We start from the raw sequence: 20,438 nt of genomic DNA, 5'->3' as shown, positions 1-20,438 counted from the left end.
ACGCGCGCGCGCACACACAAGAGCGCGCGCGCAGCACGCACACCCTAAGAGCCAAGAATGTGTTCCGGGAGCCCGGGGCATTTACTTGGCCCAGGGTTGGATGTGTCTTCGAATACAACACATTCATGGCAGTGGAAGGGCAGTGCAGGGCGCTTCTAGAGGTGCTAAGTTGCATTTTAAATAAGCGGGAGGAGTTCTCTAACAAGGGACTTCCCGAACCGGCCGCTGACTCGCAACTTTCCCTGTAGCTCTCAGACTCCTGTCGTTCTTCCCCACTCCGCGTGTGCAGACGGCTGATCGCAGTGGTAGAAACGGCCATCCTGCAACGGCACTTGCTGGATCACAGGCACGCAGCAAAGCGCTTCGAGGCAGACACTGTGGTAGCCCCTTCATCAGGGTGAGAACCCGGAGGCTGAATTTAAATCACTGATTTAAAGCCAATTTGTTGAAACCCAGGAGTTTAGGAAGCCACTCCTCCTGTGTCCTTCCTTCCCCTCTCCCTCGTCCCTCTTTCCGTCTCCCTTTTTCCTTTTCCCGCCTCTCTCTTCCCTTTTTCCAGCTACCAGGCTCAGATTTTAGGCTCATCTGCCAGTGCCCCTGCTTCCTTTCTGTGAGTGCTAGGAAACCCAACTTCTACTTGAGCTCCTCACTTTGAAGAAAAAAATCAGATTTCAAACCTCTTCCATGTTTAGGGAATTCTCTGGTTAAAACCCCTACTTATGATCATACCAGTGTACACTTTGTGAATTTGAACCTATTGTGAATTTAATGTGGTCTAATGAGCTTTGCTTAGGAAAAAACTGTTCTTGGGTCACAGACTTGCATTTGTTGCTTTCACCAGCCAGATTTTAATTATGTGCTTTTGATTACCAGGGCAACGAGGGGAGAGACTGGGTCCTCTGAGTGACCTCATCACCACCAACAGAAAAACAAGGAAACTAGCAGGCGTTGGCTCATAGAGACAGCATTACTTTTATGCCTCGAGACAGCACATTCATGGGGCGATTTCATCTTGGCATTGCTGTTTGGTAACCAAACAGTGGCTCTGCCTCTGTGTCGCCTTGGAACTGCTTGGGAAAACAGAATTCTTTTCTTTGGAATTCTCTGCTCTTCGTACACACACACACACACACACACACACTCACACACACATACACACACTCACACACACACACTTTCCCTCCACACAAAATCAAATACATGACTTTATACTGAGTTAGAATTTATTTTTCCTTACATCAAATGCCATAGGTATGTTAAATGTTTCAGGAAAGATATGGGTGGCTTAGCAGCTTCAAAGGACTGTGTGTAGGGAGAAGGCATTTTAACCTCCAGGGAAGCAAGACTGTGCCTTAGAACAGTGTGGTTACAGTGGTCACTTAAAACAGCGGAGGCAGCAGAGCCCCTGCATCCTGAACCTCTGCTGCCCTGGTGCACACTAGCCTGGCTTTCACTCAGGCTTTCTCTAAGCAGTGACACCTGCTTTGCCCATGAATGAAGCAAACCTGACATTCAGGAAATTCACATCTATCAGAGGAACTCCGAACCAATGACAGACCATTGGTGTGTAGACTGAATACCCGTGCTTCCTGAAATAAAACCCGCAGTGACTTTACTAAAGCACAATGGTTTATTATCTCTCACAGTTCTGTAGGTCAGAAATTCGGGAAGGCTGGGCTGTTTAGTCTTCAGTTGGGAGCCAGAGGATTGGAAAGCTTGAGGAGGTGTCCCTCTACCTTCTGGGACTTGGGTGTTCTGTGAGGGGGCCTCTTGCTTCCCACATGGCAAGGAAGTCTAGATTCTTCACAAGGTGGCAACTGGCCTCCTCAGAGAGCACAGATGTGAAGTGTCCAAGAGACTGGTGACCTCTCTTCCACCATCTTCCTCTGATCAGAGAACAGCCTGGGGGCCTTGGTCCGGGGAAGGAGGAGGAGACCCCACTTTTTGTGATGAGAAACAGCTGGCCTGTGCCTCCTGTGGGGAGCAGTGGTGATCATCATATTTGGGGACCACTTTCCACAGGGTGTCTGTCTCCATCCAGCTCCCTCAGCTAGGAGCTGGTACCTTTGGGGGTCTGCTGTACCCTGGCTCAGCAGAAGTGGGAGTGAAAACTTGGCTACTTTGTCTTTTCTATCTTCTGTTCTCTCTCCTTTCACCATGTTTTTGAAATCATTTCCTACAAGAACCTCTTGAACTCAAGACCTTACCTTGGAGCGTGCTTCAGGGTGACTCTCACCTAGACTCCAGGGGTCAGGGATATTAAGGTGTAAGCTGGCCCTCTGCACTCACAGGTTCTGCACATGTAGATTCAATCAACCCTGGTAGAAAATATTCAGGAAGATAATCTTTCTGGACTGCAAATGTATGGACCTTTTTCTTGCCACCGTTCCTTAAACAATACAGAATAACAACTATTTATCGACCATTTCCACTGTATTAGGTATTGTAAGTAACCTAGAGATGGTTTAAAGTGAATGGAAGTATGTGCATAGATCAATCCTAGGCAATTACTAAGTCATTTTGTATAAGGGATTTCAAACATACAATGATTTTGGAACCAAGTGTGTGGCGGATCCTAGAATCAATCCCCCTATATACTGAGGCATGATTGTTCTCACATTTCCAGTCAGTTGAAAACTGTGAGTGGGAATTGGGGGGCAGATGAGAAAGATTTTACTTCCTCTGTTGTCAGTCTTTCAGTCCACAGGAACTCGGTAGCTTGTGGTGGAGAATTTAAAAGAAGGGATGGTGTGCTCTCTTTTTCTCTTCTGAATACCTGCCTGGGAACTTGAAGGTTTCATGGGCAAATCCTCCACAGACCCCTTGGAAATGGGCGCTGGGTGCTGCTCTCCACCTCAAGGCTCTGAAGGCTCACCAGCAACCTCATTCTTATTCACCTTGTGGTTACACAGTGAGTCTCCCATCCAGAGCAGGATGACTCGCAACAGAGCTTGGGATGCTGATGACAGGGGTTTGTTTTATTGTTTTAATCTCTGCTGTGCGAAATGTAAATGAACCCCATTAGAATATGTTTAAACGATTGTTGTATTTTTCATGTTTTAGGAAACTTTTCTATGAAAAATGAATCTCATTCTTTTTAAGATTTGAGAAAATTAGCTCCAAGTGGATTGAGATGTCAGCTCTCAGGGGCTTGTGTTGTTTCCAAATGTATCCCGAAGAGCCAGGATTCAGCACAAAGTAGACGCTCAAAAAGTATTTATGAAACAAGTGGATCTCTGTAACTTGGGGAGGGGTGATTCACAGGAATAGCCTTGCCGTAGCTCTACTTCCCCACACACATCACCTTGCAGCACTGTAGCAGGAAATAAAGCAATGCTATTGGAAAAAAGAATCAATGTCTGCCACTGTTGTGCTTCTTAGAATCTAGATAAAGCTGGTATGGACATCATTGACTGAAGGAAACAAACCGTTGTAAAGTTTCTGTAACAAAAATCTGTGGTTAAAAACTAAGAAAACAAATGAAGAATATTTTCGAAACTCATACACAGCTGATACAAATCTAAAAGGAAAGTTATGAACTGCTGTTCTTGGATCGCTGCACATGTTCTTCAACCTTGACCTTTCAGAATTCTACTCTGTAAATTAATCAACTTAATTCTTCAGTGTTTTTTTAAAAGGGAAGTGCATTTGTCACCTCCAAGTTGCATGGCAGGAAAGCTAGAACTAATCCAGGAAGAGCAAGATCAGGATGATGTATATATAGTAGTCCCTCGGTAGTCATGGGGATGAGATCCAGACTCCTTGTGGTGCCAAAATCCACACTGATGCTCAAGTCCCTTGTATAAATTGGTGTAGGATTTACATAGAATCTATGCATCTCCTCCTGTATGCTTTAAACCATCTCTAGATGACTAATGATCACCTATACCAAGCAAAGGCCATGCAAATAGATGTTACCCTGTGCTGTCTAGGGAATAATGACAAGAAAAGGACTGAACATATTCAATACATATATTCTCAGTTATGTTTTCTTGAAATTTTGTAGAATATTTCTGATCCGTGGTTGGTTGAATTTGAGATGAAAAACTCGTGGATATAAACAGCTGACTCTGTGTGTGTGTGTGTGTGTGTGTGTGTGCGCGCATGTCAATTTAAACTGCAAATATAAGTTATTTCAACTTGAGGCCTCTCCTCGTACCAACTGTTTTCTGTCATTTATTAGTAATTATGGGACATTTGCTCTGTTCTTCACCTGGGTTTCCATTCATTCTCCTGTTACTCATTGAATTTACTGAGCCCTGCCTGTGTACAGGTGAGCTCTTCTGGGAATGCAGAAGTGAGTGGAACGGATGTGATCCAACCTGCATGCAGAAGCTTATTAATCATGAAGGGAGACAGTGGATTCATCATCACAACTATAACAACATAAAAATAATGACTGCAAACTGTCATGGGCGTTCTGCTTGTTAAACTAATTTGTCTATTTTCAACATCTGAACAATAGGCATTATAAACATGTTAGACTCACATGTACTTTGTATAATAGAACATTTTGTTAAACAGCATCTTGGCTGCACCCACCTCCCACTAAAGTTTGTGTGCAGGCCGAGCTTGGCGGGACTGAAAGAACCAGCCCTTATCATCAAGCTCTCTGGAATATTCTTAGTGTCCCTCATCCCTTGCTATTTTATGCTCTGATAAAGGGAATGCTGCTGGGTCATTACTGGTTGATAGAGTTGTTTTCTTGATCTTTGTCCAGAGATTCAGTAACATCACAACAGAAAAGAAGATTGGTGGGGGGAAGGAGGAACTGGTTGGAGTCATCAACATCATTTTAGCATATATAGGTTCTGGCTACCTAGAAGACTGCTGTACTGCAAAGCACCTCTGTGGCTTCAGCTATACATTCAGTGATATCTCTGTGGTCTGAAAGAGATAACAGAGGCTTCCCAAAGTACTTGCTTTCGTGATTGATCCGGGGGTGATCTGATCTTTCTGCACTGCAGTTACTATACAATGTATCTGCCGAAACGTCTAAGGCAGGTATGATTGTCTGACAGAGCTACTGCAGGCTGCCAGTAACCACAACATGGAGACACATTTCACATTTCTTCTTTGGAAATCCCAAGGCAAAAATACTCCTCTTTCTTGCTTTAGGCTCTATGAAATATTCTATTTGACTTCCTCTCCAGCAAGCTGTCTACTTCATATTTTTAAATTCACCTTTCCCATTCATTTTCTCCCAAAAGCTCTTCTTAGGCCAAGGTAAACTCCTGAATGGTGTTAAAGCCCATTTATGACTCTGACACTGCTTTTCCCAAATGTCATGTAGTATTTCCCCAATCTCCCCAACATGATCTGCTTCCAAATGCTTTTGTGCTTGCTTGTTTCTTTTCACTTCCAAGTCCACTTATTGTTATTGTTTCTATAGTGCTGGATGCAAATTGCATTAATTATAAATTAATGTTTGGGGGCTCATAGATAAATATTATTCCATTCATTCATCACTGTCATCATTACCTGTGAATGAAGGTGTGATCATAACAAACTGCTCAAGTCTGTCAGTCTCATTTGTACTCATACCAAGGATCTTACCATATTCATTTCTTTGTAAATAGCTTTATTGTTTCTGTAAAATTGCTGAATGTTCATTGTCAAAATACAAGCAGCACAGAAAAATACAATGAAGAAGGTAAAAATCCCGCTCAGTTCTATCATTCAGAGAAAACCATCATTAGAATTTCAGTATTTCTGTATTTTATAGACACATATAGTACACATGTATAATTTTATAGAAATGCAGCATGACAGTATTTACTGTTCCATAAACTTTATTTGTAGTCATCTATCTGTATTGGCGTCAACCTATTTATAGATAGTCATCATCACTTCAGTGTTTTCATAATATTATGTACTTGTCCTATATACAACAATTTGCAGGAAGTGTTTATGTTGCTTCTTAATTTTCACCACCCTAAACAATACTATAATGAAGACTATTGGACGTATAACTTTTTGCATCTGTGGTATTACCTCCTTAAGGAAAATTCCAGGAAGTGGAAGTTCTTGAGTCAAAGGTATATATAATGTTACACCTTGAGATATATTCTGATACGCACTGACAATTGGTTGATCACTTCACATCCAAAGTGAATGACAGTTGTGTTTTATCGTTTTTCATAGTGCCTGAGAATATTTGGAGGATGGGGCTGCTAATTGCCAACCGGGTGACCAATAAATCAAGAGCAGTTTTAGGCATTGTTTTTCTCATTGACAATGGGAATGTTAACATCTTTATTCTCTTATCATCATTCTGTTCCTTTGTTTTCATCATCAGAATGAGATGATTTTACTAAAATATCACACATGAGAATTTTATGACAGTCAATTTAATGAGCACCTGAACCCATTATACAGCGTAATTCATACCTGATCTTCAGTGAAAGTTGCTAGCAGAATGCATTGGCACTTCCTTAGAGAAGATAGTTGCACAACAGGAATTGTTCTGAATCAGTTAACGAAGGCACAGCTCAGCTATAATGCCGTGACATTCTGCCACCAATAAAAAGAATTGTTTGTGCATTCTGTGCGATATCTTTGGCCATGTAGTTTTTCATGACTAAGCTCATTAAGGCCATGAAGTCCTTGATAGTAATCTTATCCACCTAACGTCCACAGCCAGCCTCCTTCAATGGATATGAGAAGAATGGCTCTTTTCCTATGAGTTTTGTCTGCTAAATGGGCACAGAAAATTTAAATAAATAAATAAATAAATAAATAATAAATTTATGTGATATGAATGTAATTGGATGGGGGAATAGTAAATCACGAAAAATATAAACATACTTCTTATTTGTTTATAATTTGGGGATTCTGATTACTAATCAGCTATGCAATTGCCAAAGAATCTCAGAAAAATGAGATTTGAGAAGTTACATAGGAGCAAAACAGTATTTTGGAGATGACAGTAAAATTACAGTAAAAGAGATAGGCCCAACTCACCAGATCAAAGGATTTTGTTTTCTTTTGTGTTATTTTCAGATCTGGGATCTTAATAGGGGACTTAGACTGTGATTTTGGCTTTGTGGACTTGTGTATCCGAGTCACACCAATGGACCGGCCACAGTTCCTGTACTGAGGTCTGCACTGTTTCCTTAGAGATTCTGAATTCATCCTTCTTGAGTGTGACCTACACAGTCGCATTTTCAGAAGCTGACATGAAGCTGGGAACAAGAAAAAGAAAATGATTTAAATGAAGAAAAACATTTAAAAAAGAACGATAAAGTACAAAGTATTTTTGAAATTCCTTCTGTTTTCTTACATCTCATTCAACTTCAACCTGTTAAAAACTTTCCCATTACTATAATTACTTACATAACTTTTACATTTAAATTCAGCTTCATTACCTGTAAATTAAGGGAAAGGATTTTTTCACAGTGATAGAAAACTATTACATAGGTAATTTCCGCATTGCTACTGCTGACAGGATAAATCTAGGGTAGGAGTTCTCAAACTTCACTGCACACACGAGTCTCCTGGGGAGCTAATTAAAGCTGAGAATGCCAGGCCGAGCTCCTAGGGATTAGGGATTCAAGGCTGGGAGGGAGCTTTTGTCACATGCACCTGCTTTTGTGACGTGCACCCTAGGCAATCTGGATAAAAGGGGACCCTGGACCGCACTTTGCTAACCAGTTGAGCAGGCATGAGGCGGGGGAGGCTGGCATGTCTAGATTCACTGCAAACTGGATCTTGGTCCTGAGGACAGTAATGTAAGAAATGTGAAAAGGACTTAGGTAGACTTTATTTTATTTTCAGTTAACAATTCTCAACTCTTCGTAGTAGCCTTCAGCTAGCTTTCTGAAGCTTACCATGAGGAAGGAATTGTATATAGAAAGAAAATTCACAAAGAGCTCAATTTTTGAAAAATAGGAATACAAAAATAAAGGATATAATGCAAATAGGTATGCTACGTGTAATTTGATTAGAAGAGAAACAGAAGGCAAACTTTTCTATGTGCCATTGGCAGGAAGGAAGGCAAAATTAAATATAACTTTGGATATTTTAAATAATGCACAGTTAACAAAAACATGCACCTCAAAACTGGATTAAGCAAAAATAAATGAATGGATCCAATTATTTGGAATGGTTAGGGGTAAGGGTAGCTTTAGGTAGCACCTGCTTCAGACTTTAAGTATAGTGCTCTACTCTCTCCCATAGCTCTTCCTCCTGGGGGTTAAATCCCTAAACTGGGCTATGTGTGAGGCTCCCAGCATATGAGGCTTTCTCCCGATGGTTAAAGCAGCTACAAGTGTTAAATACTCATAACATTAAATCTAGTGGAAGAGAGAGAATGTTGGGCTTTCTATCTTCCCTAATGGGTTTGAAAATATGTATTATTAGCTGTGTAATACAAGCCAGTTGCTATAGCTAGGGGCATGGGGCTTTGTTAATTGGCTCAAAAGCCAATGAGATTCCATTCTGGGAAGTGGGAGAAGACTCATCTCCACCTGGAAGCATGGGCTGATGGGAGAGGGTAGTGATTTTCCAGAGAAGTCTTTTTACCAGGGAGCATGAAACCTATGTGGTCAACTCTGCAACCAAAATTTTTTGGCTGTCTACCAGAAGTAATGTTTGCTAATAATCATTTTTTCCCATGACATTGTAACATCTTTGAGAATTTAAAGAACAACTGTTGCCATGAGATTTTTTTCCCCCCTACACAAAAAGAATGAGGACTGAAGCGAAGGATCATGGGTTGATGACTCACACTATAACTTGGTTTTGACCTTCCTGAGCAAATGTGGGATTGATTTAAATTTAACAAGAGATAGGATTTACAATAACGAAAGATTTCCTGTACCTCAAACCCCAGAAAATATAAATTCGCATTTGTGTAGACATTTGGAAGCATGAAATGTGCACAGAATAATAAGAAGTGGTTATTGTGTCAAAGAAGAGAAGTTTATAGAATTCCCACATATTCTCTGCTTCCTCAACCTCCTGTCTTCCAAATGTTCTCAGCAGGCAATTCCAAAAATTCATTCTTTTAAAAACAGGTTTCAACATCCACTTTCAGCTGACATTTGGGGTTCTCTGTCTTTGTCCCTGCCTATTTTACTTCATTTTGGTTTTAAAACTTTCCTTTTGCTGATGAACTCCACAGTTAGGAATTTCCTGCTGAATTCTAGTAATCATATGAAGAATGATTTAGAGAGGCTTATAGCAATGGGCAACTGTCTATACCTACTGACACATTAAAACCCAAGATAAAAATAAGTCAAAATGATCTAGTGAAATAAAAATAAGTATGGGGAAAGAAAAATCAAATGAGAGGTCAGTCAACAGTACATGGGCCATAAAGACAGTGGGAGTAGCTTTGAGCTGTCTAGCAGCCAACATACAGAAAGAAGCGCTAAGGGCTATATCTGATTCATAATATAATTCAAGTTGAGATACAACTTTTCCTAGTACAGATTGAATATCCTTAAATCCAAAAATCAAAAATCCCAAATTCTCCAAACTATTAAACTTCTGGGGGCACTGACATGATGCTACAAGTGAAAAGTTTCACACCTGGCCTCATATGATGGGTCATAGTAAAAATGCACGGCCAAAAAAACTATTCTACCCAGTTTCTTTCAGGTTCTGTGTACAAGACATACAGAAAACTTTAGTGAATTTTGTGCTTAGACTTGGGTCTGATCCTGAAAATATTTCACTATGTTTATGTGAATATTCCAAAATTTAAAAAAAAGGAAATACTTCTGGCCCCAAGCATTTTGGATAAGGGATACTCAGCTTTCACTATGTTCTCAAATAATTCCTTCTCATGAGCCTTTGGCAAGAAAACTGTGTGGTGTAGTGGTGAATTCCTCCGTGAGATCAACAAAGAATGTCTAACACCAGATTCAATAGATTTATTTCTCAGAAGGTACATTCATGGAGATTGATGCCAGACTCTCAAAAACAAACAAAAAACCTATTAAATGAACTTCTATGATGCTAAGTGGAAAGGCTAAGAAGAATGGAGTGCAGGCTTCTGATGGTTCAGGTTTTTCTTGGGAGAAAGTTGAGGTTGTAGATGGACAGCCTGAATTTCAGGCCAACCTCAGTAGCTGATGCCGAATGCCTGAACTTTTGACAGCATTGAGTAGAGGTCATTTTGAGGTTGCCTCTTCTAGGCCTGTATATGAATGGAATCACCCAGCATGCACTATTTTTGTATAAGGTATCTTTCAATTGGCGTAATGCTTTCGAGATTTGCCTACAGTATTGCACTTATCAGTAGTTTTGTCTCTGTGTTTCTGAGTATACATATACCACTGTATGCAAATACTCAGTTTTTTAAAAAATTCTTTTATTGGTGCATTGTAGGGATACAGCACAATTACATTTCTCATTGGGAACTGTACCTTTACATGATGCATCTTGGTTCTTATTTTTTCCCCATTCCTAGCCCTCCCTTCACCCCCTCCACCCTTCCCTATTTACAAAGACTTTATTTCCATGTTTTCCATTTCTCATCATTTTTCCTTTCCCTTCTTTCCTTTCCCCTGCTCCTCCCACTACCCCTACCCCTTTGGACCTTTTCTTCCTATTTTGCATTATCGATTATTCATTCTAATCATTGGTACATTTTAGGTATACAATGTAATGACATTCATCATTGGAAATTTGCACCTTTACATAGTCTCTCTTGCTTCCCATCTTTCACCCCTGCCCAGTCCTCCCTTCAACCCCTCCATTCCTCCCTATTTACAAAGATTTTGTTCCTATTTTCCCATTTTCTCATATTAATCCCATTCCCTTCTATCCTTTCCCCTAGCCCTCCCACTTCCTTCCCCTTGGCCCCTTTTCTTCCTATTTCACATTACCTGTTATACATTTCAGTCCTTATTTACACTTTCAGTTTCTCACACCAGAGAAACTATTCGATATTTATACAAGTGTGTCATATTTATTTCAGAGTGCTATAGTTTTCAAAGAGGTCTTTGATTTCTTTCATTAGGTTGATTCCTAGGTTTTTCAGTTTTTTCAGATGCTATTGTGAAGGGAATAGTTTTCCCTATTTCTCTCTCAGTGAGTCTGTCATTCGTGTACAAGAAAGCTATTGATTTTTGTGTGTTGACCTTGTAACCAGCTATTTTACTGAATTTGGTTATTAAGTCTAGAAGACTTTTGGTGGAGTTCTTGGGGTCTTCTATATACAGTATCATGTCATCTGCAAATAATGACAATTTGACTTCATTTCCTATCTTTATTCCTTTTATTTCTTTCTCTTGTCTAATTGCCATGGCTAATGTTTCCAGAACTATATTGAACAAGAGTGGTAATAGTGGACATCCTTGTCTTGTTCCTGATTTTAGTGTGAAGGATTTCAGTTTTTGACCATTTAGTATGATATTGGCTGTTGGTTTTTCATAGAGGGCTTTTACCAGCTTGAGGTAGAGACCATCTATTCCAATTTTTTGTAGGGTTTTTACCATAAATGCGTGTTGGACTTTGTCAAATGCTTTTTCTGCGTCTATGGAGATAATCATATGGTTTTTGTCCTTGGCTCTATTGATGTAGTGTATTACATTGATTGATTTGTGTATGCATATGTTGAACCATCCTTGCATCCCTGGGATGAATCCCACTTGGTCAGGGTGTATGATCTCCTTGATGATCTTCTGCATTCTATTTGCCAGTATCTTATTGAGGATTTTTGCATCTATGTTCATTAGTGAGATTGGCCTATAGTTCTCCTTTTCAGTTGGGTCTTTCTCTGCTTTGGGGATCAAAGTGATGCTTGCTTCCAGGAATGAATTTGGGAGTATTGCTTCTGTTTCAATTTCATTGAAGAGTTTAAACAGTAGTGGCAGTAGTTCCTCCCTAAATGTCTTCTAGAATTCAGCAGTAAAGCCATCAGGGCCCAGGCTTTTCTTAGTTGATAAGTTTTCAATTACGTTTTCAATTTCATTGGTTGATATTGGGTTGTTCAGAATTTTTAGGTCTTCTTTGTTCAACTTTGGTAATTCATATGTATCTAGGAATCTGTCCGTTTCTTCTGTGTTGTCCGTCTTATTGGCATGTAGGTTCTGGAAGTAGGTATTGATCCTCTGGATTTCTGCTGGGTTTGTTGTAATTTCATACTTTTCATTCCTAATTGCATGGATTTGGGCCTTTTATTTCCTTTTTCTGACAAGGTTGGCTAAGGGTTTGTCAATTTTGTTGATTCTTTCGAAGAACCAACTTTGGCTTCATTGATTTTTTGTATGATTCTCTTAGTCTCCATTGCATTAATTTCTCCTCTGATCTTTATAATTTCCTCCCTTGTATGAGCTTTGGATTTGTCCTGCTCTTCTTTTTCTAGAAGCTTGAGGTTCAGCATCAGGTTGTTTAATTGGGCTCATGCTGTTTTCCTAACATGCATATTCACTGCTATGAATTTCCCTCATAAGACTGCTTTCATTGTGTCCCATAGATTCCGATATGTTGTATTGTCATTGTCATTTAATTGAAGGAACTGTCTGATTTCTTCTTTCATTTCCTCTGTGGCCCATTGGTTATTCAGAAGTGTGTTGTTCAATTTCCATGTGTTTATGAAATTTTTTGAGTTTCTTTTGCTATGGATCTCCAAGTTCATCCCACTGTGGTCTGATAATATACAGGAGATAACTTCAATTCCTTTGCACTTACTTAAACATGTTCTATGTGTGAGTATGTGGTCTATTTTTGAGAATGACCCATGTGCAGCTGAGAAGAATGTGTATTCTGATTTTGTGGGGTGTAAGACTCTGTAAACATCTGTTAAGTTCATTTGTTCAAGAGTTTGATTGAGTTCTGGTATTTCATCACTTATTTTTTGTCTAGTTGATCTATCTATTTGTGACAGTGGGGTGTTGAGGTCCCCCACTACAATTGTATTAGTGCATATATGACTTTTCATGTCCATTAGTATATAGTTGGGTGCACTAGTGTTTGGTGCATAGATATTTATGATTGTCATCTCTTCCTCTTGGATTCTTCCCTTTACAAGGATGTTGTGCCCTTCTTTGTCTTTCTTAATCAGTGTTGGTTTGAAATCTACTTGATCTGCAAAGAGGATGACTACTCCTGCTTTTTTTCAGGTTCCTGTCACATGGAGTATTGTTTTCCACCCTTTAACTTTCAATCTATGAGTTTCCTTTTGAATTAATTGTGTTTCTTGTATGCAGCATATTGTTGGATTTTGCTTCTTGACCCATTCTGCCAGTCTGTTTCTTTTGATTGGTGAATTGAGACCATTAACATTGATGGTTATAACTGAAATGTATTGACTTGTCATTGCCATGACTTTTTTTTGGTTGGGTTCTCCCCCTTTACATTTAATTTCTTGTCATGCCAGATGGGTTCATTCTGCTTTGCTTCCTGGGGTTGTGATCCTTCATGTCTGTTCCTAGGATATTGTGTAAAATTCTTTGGAGTGCTGGTTTGGTATTCACGAAGTTCCAAAGGTGGTCTTTGTCATGAAAGTATCTCATTTCTCCATCCATTTTGAAAGATATTTTTGCAGGGTACATCAATCTGGGTTGGAGGCTGTTTTCTTTTAGGGCTTGGAAAATGTCACTCCAAGCTCTTCTTGCCTTGATGGTTTGTGTTGAGAAGTCTGCTGTGATTCTGATGGGCTTTCCTTTGTATGTAATTTGTTTCTTTTCTCTCACTGCTTGTAGAACTTTGTTCTTCTGTTGAGTTTCTGGAATCTTAACAATTATATGCCTATGTGTAGATTTTTTTTTTGATCAAGGCTATTTGGAGTCCTATATGCCTCACTTATCTGTATGTCAAGCTCTTTTCCCCTGCTTGGGAACTTTTCTGCCATTATTTCTGTGAAGAGATTTTTTATGTCATCTGCACTCTCTCCTGTTTCTTCATTAACTCCAATCAGTCTTATGTTATTCTTAACATAGTCTAGCAGCTGCTGGATTGATTTCTCATGTTCCCTTATAATTTTGAAGCCATTTTTCTTCTCCTGGTCATTAATTGCAATCTTATCTTCTATATCTGAAATTCTGTCCTCACATTGGCTCATTCTGCTGTAGACTTTCAATGGAGCTTTTCATGTCCTGGAAATCTATTGGCATCTGTTTTATGGATTCCATTTGTTTCTTATGTTGGGATTCCATCATGTTCCTGAGCTCCTCTCTAGATTTATTAATCATGTCTTGCACTAGGGGCACAATTTCTCCTGTTATCTGAGAAATTATTTCTGATTTCATTTTTTCCAGATCCCCTTTTGTTGCCAGTTCAGTGGGTCCAGGTGGTTGAGTATCAGAGTGTTCCATCTCATTTCCCTTTGGGGTTGCTGTAGGTGATCTGGAAGTCTGGTTTTGAGATTTATTTATGTTTTTTCTCATTTCAACTGGGGGGAGGGCTGTTGGCGCCTGCACGGATTACCTCCTCTGAGCTGGGAGAGGTGGGGCATTGGCCGGGAGCAGTGGTAGGGATGGTGGCCCAAACGCCCTTTCCTGTGGGCTGGGAGCAGCGGGAGGGATGGTGGCCCAGAAGTCCCTTCCTCTAGTCCAGGAGCAGTGGGACTCTGTACCGTGGTCTGGTGGTCCGGTGTCCTCTGCATCTTTGTAGTGTGGAGCCAGGCGGCTGCACAGAGGAGCGAGTGGGGAGGGGTCCAGCCCGCTCATTTGGTGTGTTCTCCACGACTCGGGACCTCGGTAGTGTGTCCGGAGACCTGCTTGTCTGAAGCAGGCTGATTGGGTGTGTTCCGCGCTACTCAGGACCTCCAAAATACTCAGTTTTATCCATTTAGTTGTGGATGTGTCTTGAGGTATTTTCAGGTTTAGGCTATTGTAAATAAAGTTATATTCCTCATAAAAAATTCTGTTATTAAATAGAAGATAGTTTAGCTGAGTGGATGGCTACCTTCCATGAACTTTAATAAATTTGGGGGGAAGCTAGGTACTCTAGCCTGCATCTGTGAGGTGCACTGTTCCTTGAAAAATGTCATGAGTCAAGCTTCTTTCTACTGATATGGCTTATTGAAAACCTTGAGGGAAGTTTCTTTTTTAAAGGCAACTCAGTTAAGTTTGGCTTACACATCTTATCCCTCTAAAGTCTAACAAGTTTTGTCTGTTACTTTTAGGGATTTTGAATTCTGTTTGGTTATATTTAGATTTCATTGACATGTCTAATGCTTCAAAAATTTCATTTATAAATTTTATGTGCTTAATTTTATTTTGTAGGATATGTATTTCAGTTTTCTCAACATAACAACAAAAAAGCCATCCTGCACAAGCCATTTTTATATATGGTAAATGTTTCAGTGGTAAACTAAATTTAATAATATTTTAGCTTAGTATCATAAATATATCTCAGTTCCTTGCTGACATATCTTTAATTGAAGTTGCAAGGTTATCATTGTATTAAGTTAAATCTTGTTAAGCATTGTAGCAATATGAAATGTTGTATATATACAGATGCCTTCTCAATCTGAAAATATTAATAATATGGTTTTGATCATACAAAATTGTCTATGCTTTTTTCCAGATTAAAAGATACATATATTCTAAAGAAGACAAATACAATGTTGGTTAACTGAAGTTATTTTGGCTAAAATTCCTCTCTAGATATTTGCCTGAAAGTGATTCCTAGGCTAACTTTGTCCCTCAAATAAAATTTCAAATACATTTGCAAAATTAAGACTTGTACTGTAAACATCCACATACATACCACTAAGATTCTACATTAACATTTTATTACACTTGTTTTATTGCATATCTATCCTTCAACCATTCCTCCACCCACCATTCAATCCATTACTCTTATACATTTAAAAGGAAATTGCAGCCAGGGGTGGTGGAGCATGTCTATAATCCCAGCACTCGGGAGGCTGAGGCAGAAGGATTCCTGCAAATTTGAGGCCAGCCTGGACTACATAATGAGACCCTGTCTCAAAAAACAACAACAAAAAAATGGAAATTGCAGACACCAGTGTATTTCCTCCTAAGCACTTCAGCAGATATAACATTAACTAAAGTTCAATACTAGTATGCAGTTTCTTCTTTAAATATAAAATTTACTTTGAATCAAATGTACACATTTAAAATGTATAATCACTACATTTTGACAAGTGATCCACCTGCATAGCTACAAGTATTATTAAACTATAGAACATGACCATCTCCCCCGAAAGTTTCCTCAGGCCCCTTTGTGCTCCTACCCACAAAGACAGCCACTGTTCAGCCTTCTTTTCAACCCTAAATTAATTTTGCCTTTTCTAGAGCTTTATAGTAACTGAATTGTCAGCATGTACTATTTTGTGTGAGGCATCTTTCATCTGGCACAATGCTTTGGGGCCTAATCAATGTTGCATTTCTCAGTAGTTTGTTTCATTCTGTTTCTAAGTATGCATATATCGTTGCTTGCATATACCTCAGTTTATCCATTTGCTTGTAGATAGATTCTGGACAATTTTCATGGTTTGGTTATCATGAATGAAGCTGCAAACGTTATATAAATTATTTTGTCAATTGCTGAATCCCTTTTACATTTTATTGTGCTCTGTAATGTAAACAGCAAAAAAGATATGTCTCCTAAGTATGTATTGCGTAAGTATTTGTGAGCTCTCAGAAATATGCAGTTCCTCCATAGTTGACTAGTTCTGCGTTTCATTGGCTCTTATGTTTATGCACTTTCCTTTCAACCCTAAAGACTTTTGGTGATGGAAAACTAATTTAACCAAAATGTAATTTGTACCTGACACAACAGAATCTTGAATTCGTAGTCTTATACAAGACAATTCATAGGGATATTCAAAGTAGAATTCAATGACTTTAACTGAGTTGGAGGTCATATCCAATAATCTATTATGGAAAATAAACTTCTAGAAGAAATGATCTAAAGACTTTGAAAAATCTAAAATGCAAGTTATTTTCACTTGGATATAGAAGATTTTTGTGTGAAAGATTGCTGCTACTCTGTATCTGTCTCTGTTTTTCTTGTTTCTTAATAATTCTGAGGTTTAATAGAGCCAGGGTCAGTGAGCATACAAACTATATCTTCCAGCCTGTTCTACAGCTAGGTATTTTCATATGACTAAATTCTAGCTAACAAGACACAAGCTAGTGTGTTTAAGTGGGTGTGTGCAACATCAGGCCAGAGAAGGGAAACCCAAATAGAGTCCTGTAGAGTGGAAGATACAGAGATCAGTGCTCCAGAAAATTGAGGTGAGTAGAATTTGTGAATCGTAGTACCAAAGAAGAAAGAACTGTACACATACAGAGCACCAGAGAGCTGTAGAGAGCATTGTGCTGGGGGCTTCATGGGATCTATTTTTACATGAGTGGTGGTCAAGGCCAAAGAAAGAACTGGTGGGTAACAGTGAGCCAAGTAATTCCTGCAGTTCACATAGAGATGGGAGTAATTTTCACTCTCATCAGCCTGAAGAGAGAGACCTCAGACTGCAAAGAGTGTTGTTAGAATCCCTGAAGGAGAAATTCCTCAGTATTGTGGCTAAATTAGCCCTAAAGACTTCTCAAGACTTGGCCCAGAAACTCAAAGAGGGTATAAATAGTTAAAACTGATGTACAAATAACAGCATGCCAGAGCAAAGTCCATAACTCTTCAAGAAATAAGACAAAATCCAGAACTTACAAGGGTAAAAATCCAAAATATCTTACTTTCAACCAAAACCAAAGAGCCATAAGATAAAATAACAGCATATACCTTGTAACAACAACAATCAATCAATAAAAACAGACCGAGAAATGACAGTGATGATGGAGTTAATAGATGAGAATGTTAAAGCAGCTTTTACAAATATTGAAATACCCTGAATATTCTCAAAAATGTTTAAAAATTATGAAAATAATGAAAGAAATTGAATAAAAAAGTTACAAATAGAATTTTAGATATAAAAGTACTGTACCATAAATGAAAAATACATTGTATGATACTATGTAAACCCTACCCTGTCCCTCAAAATTTGCTAATTTGGAGACATACCATTGGAAACCATACAAAGTGAAACACAAAAGACTTTCAAAAAAGGAATAGAAGCTTAATGACTTGTGGAAAAACATCAAGCAATGCAAAATATGTATATTTGAACTCCTGGAGGAGCAAGGTCATACCGGGAAGAACTGAAACTGGGTGTGGTGATGCATGCCAGTAATCTCAGCATTTGGAGAGAATGAGGCAGGAGGATTGCACATTTGAGCTCAGCCTGGGCAATGTAGCAAGACCTTGTTTCAAAAAAAAAAAGTTTGAAAAGAGTTGGGATATAGCTCAGTGTGAGATCCATGGTTTCAATCCCTAATTCCACAACAAACAAAAATTTGATGAAAACTATAAATTTATAGATAAAAGAAGCTCACAAAATTTTAAGTAGACTAAACATAAAAATAATGACATCAGGCACATCATATCCAATTACTAAAAAAGTGATTAGAAAAATATATACATGCAGTTAGAGGAGAAAATAGGCACAGTAAAACAGGTAAGAATGGCAGCCGAATTCTCATCACAAACATTCCAGGAGACATGGGACCAACATCTAATAAAGGGCTAAAAAATAAAAATGAAAGCCTATCTCAATAAGAATTTATAGCCAGTAAGAACAAGCTGAAACTACTTCCCACATACAGCATCTTTCTTGCAAGTCAGGTGTGTAACTCTAGAAAGGAATCTCACTGCACCTCCAGCTCTGAACAGAGGCACAGGGATTTTGCTCAGAGGGGGAATGGACATAGGAGTAGACAACTTCATAATGCTCTTCAGATGGCATGATTTCAGCTGGGACAGAACATGGGCATACTTAAGCTTAAAATCACTGCTGGAATCAGTGCAGATTTGGGTGGTAAGGAATGAAGAGCAGCATTGTAGGCTCATGAAAACTACAAGTGAAACCATATTTGACTCTTAACTGTGATGCGTGGACTTGACCAGATTAGGAAAGGCCAGTGGGTTAGTAAAGCTCATTTTTAGGGTGTCTCTGTGAGATGTTTCCAGAAATGATTGGCAGGTAGGCTAGCAAGTTGAGGGAGGAAGTCCTGCCCCAATTGTGGGAACCACTGTCCAATGCACTCGCAGTCTGGATGGAGTAAAAGGGAGAAGAAGAAGTTGGCACGTGTTTTGGAAGCTCAGCCCTGGCTAGTGCACGGATCTATTGCTGTTGCTGTGAGCATCTAACTCCAGCTTTTTCTGTCTTTCAGTGCAGGCTCATACCAGAAACTCTCCATGGAGAATCTAGACCTTTGACCTTGAACTAGTACCACATCCTTGATCCCTCTTGTTCTGTGGCTTCCAGCTTCGTGAGCTGAACAGCTGCTGGATCCTCTGACTCTCCATCCTACAGAAGCTTATTGTAGACTTTCCTGCCTCTGATCCTGTAAACCTGTGTATTAAATTGCCGTGCATAATTATACATCGATTTCTCCATCGAATCTCTCCCTTTAGAGAGTCCTAATTAATACATCACAGACCAGCCAGGAGTGTAACAGAGACCAGGGAAAGAAACATCTAAGAATAGCCTTCTTGGGGGTGGGGGGGAGGGGGGTGAGTCAAAACACATCCTACTGCCCAGACTGAAAGACTACTCGCATTTGGAACCAGAACATTGTAGAAAACAGTAATCAGCCAGATATTAAGTACTGTTGTGATACCAATGGAAACAGACATATTAGAAGCTTAACAGAGAGGTCATGGAAAAGAGATATTTGGTGAGTGACCACTAAACCAATGTCATCCCAGGATGACTATACAAATAGCCATGGCCGGACCTTTGAGGAGAAATACAAGAGACTGCACATGACAGGAGAAATATACTTCCCTGAAGTAGCTCCCTCAAATCACTAAAGAAATAAAAACTAACTAATTAAGAGAAACAGCCCAAATGCCCATCAACTGGAGACCGGATTAAGAAGATGTGGTTTTTCTATAAAATGGAGTACTACTCAGCCATAAAGAATGAGAAACTCCCACCTGCCCCACAAGCTCAAGGACCCGAGTTTGATCCCCATACCAAAAAAAAAAAGAGAGAGAGAGAAATTAGAGACATTTAAAGCTAAATGGATGCACATTGAGGCCATATTCTTAAGTGAAATAAATAGGACACACGTGTGTAAATACCGAATATGTTCTCTGGTGTGAAAAGCTAAAAGTGTACATAAGGTTCAAATGGTATAATTGATAATGTGAAATAGGAAGAAAAGGTCTAAAGGAGTAGGGAAAGTGGGAAGGGTAGGGGAAAGGAAAGAAGGGAAAAGAAAAAATATGAGAAAAGGAAAACATGGAAACAAAGTTTCTGTAAATAGGGAAGAGTGGAGGGGGTAAAGGGAGGGCAGGGAAATGGGGTAAAAATAAGAACCCAGATACATCATGTAAAGGTACATTATCCCAATGATGAATGTAACTGTATTTTATACCTAAAATGTACCAATAAAGTTAATGAAAAAAGTCATGGAAAAGGGACAGTATGCAGAGGTGCTGTAATATATTATGAA

At 39.2% G+C, this 20,438-nt stretch overlaps 1 long non-coding RNA gene across 1 annotated transcript; it reads left to right on the top strand.

Moving 5' to 3' along the window:
- The first annotated feature begins 38 nt into the window (after positions 1-38).
- Positions 39-19,360, top strand: LOC147826190 (uncharacterized). The gene is made up of 3 exons (XR_015439308.1): positions 39-161; positions 249-397; positions 19,149-19,360. It is a non-coding gene; the product is annotated as an uncharacterized LOC147826190 (long non-coding RNA).
- The last annotated feature ends 1,078 nt before the right edge of the window (positions 19,361-20,438 follow it).

This window comes from Heterocephalus glaber, unplaced genomic scaffold (assembly GCF_053883595.1).
Source record: "Heterocephalus glaber isolate CG9 unplaced genomic scaffold, H.glaber_assembly_v1.0 deba00001472, whole genome shotgun sequence".
Taxonomy (NCBI): domain Eukaryota; kingdom Metazoa; phylum Chordata; class Mammalia; order Rodentia; family Bathyergidae; genus Heterocephalus; species Heterocephalus glaber.
Note: the sequence above shows the minus strand (reverse complement) of the source record. Positions and strands in the feature narration are given on the sequence as shown.